Consider the following 1,239-nt stretch of genomic DNA (forward strand, 5'->3'; position numbering starts at 1 on the left):
GGCAGCGAAACCCGCCGGAGCCAATGCAGGAGTCCGGGCCCTCCCCGGAGGAGGGAAGGAACCGGCATCATGTGGTGCCTGGCGGGGGGACGGGCACCCTCGGGGTGCTCGGCGGGGAGAGCGTGTCCCGGCAGGGCAGATGGAACAACGCCGGGTGCTGCAGGGGATGGGAGGTGCGGGAGGGGTCCCCAAAACACCTCCAGCAGCACGTGGGAGGTGCGGGAGGGGCCCCCAAAACACCTCCAGCAGCACGTGGGAGGTGCGGGAGGGGTCCCCAAAACACCTCCAGCAGCGCGTGGGAGGTGCAGGCTGGATGGATCCGTGGGGACCCTCTGGCTTGGGGTCAACCAGGCTTCCTTCCAGATCTGATGTTAACTCGATGGTTAAAGCACTGGCTGCTTTATTTTATGTGTTGGTACGTTCAAACAGGTTGAAATCAGCCTCGAGATCCCAAATACCCCGCACAGAAGGTAAGGAGTGGGTTAGCCAGAGGTCCTTCTCTCCTGCAAACAGCAAGGGCTCCTGGTAACTGCAATATCACCAGGATCTCCAAGCAGAAAAATCAGCTGAAAGCAGAAACACCTTCTTCTTACAAACCTTTTTTCAAGTACTGCCTTATCCCACCTAATGCAGAATATACGAATTAGTAAAACTGGGTTTTCACCAAAACAGGATTCCTTCCCCTTAAGGGTGGGTCGTCACAGCTGGTCCCTTCTTCTGCATCCGGGTGGGAGAAATGGAGAGCAAAGTGGGGTGCTCAGGGCTGTGTGTCCCCTCCTGGGCTGCAAAGGGAGACCTCCTTGGGGTCTTTGCCAAGCAGCCCTGATGCCAGGGTGAGGGGCAAGGGGCAGCACCTACAGCACAGGGTCAGGGCTGTGAGCAGTTCGGCCTTACCGAGGCAGATCCTGGGACTGGGAGCACTGGGAACTCTTTTTTGGGGGGATCTGAGCCAATCACGGGGTGCAAGGGGATGTAGGAACCCCACAGCCAGCCCCAAGGGGAGAGGGGAGGGTTCTGGGAGGCTGGAGGGGCTCAGGGCCCCACAGGTGAGCAGTCCCTGTCCCTGCTGTCCCTCCTGTTTCCATCCCCTCCCAGGGACAGTGACAGGGCTGTTTCCATCCCCAGCAGGGTCTGAATCCCCCCTCAGCAAGTCCCAGAGCCCCCAAATCCAAGATTAAAGGGGAGCTGTGCTCCCAGGATGAGGTGGGAGGTGACAAGGTGAGGGTGCCACCAGTCTGG

The sequence above is a fragment of the Manacus vitellinus genome, unplaced genomic scaffold (genome assembly GCF_001715985.3).
Source record: "Manacus vitellinus isolate BGI_N305 unplaced genomic scaffold, ASM171598v3 scaffold_52_pilon, whole genome shotgun sequence".
NCBI classification, from domain to species: domain Eukaryota; kingdom Metazoa; phylum Chordata; class Aves; order Passeriformes; family Pipridae; genus Manacus; species Manacus vitellinus.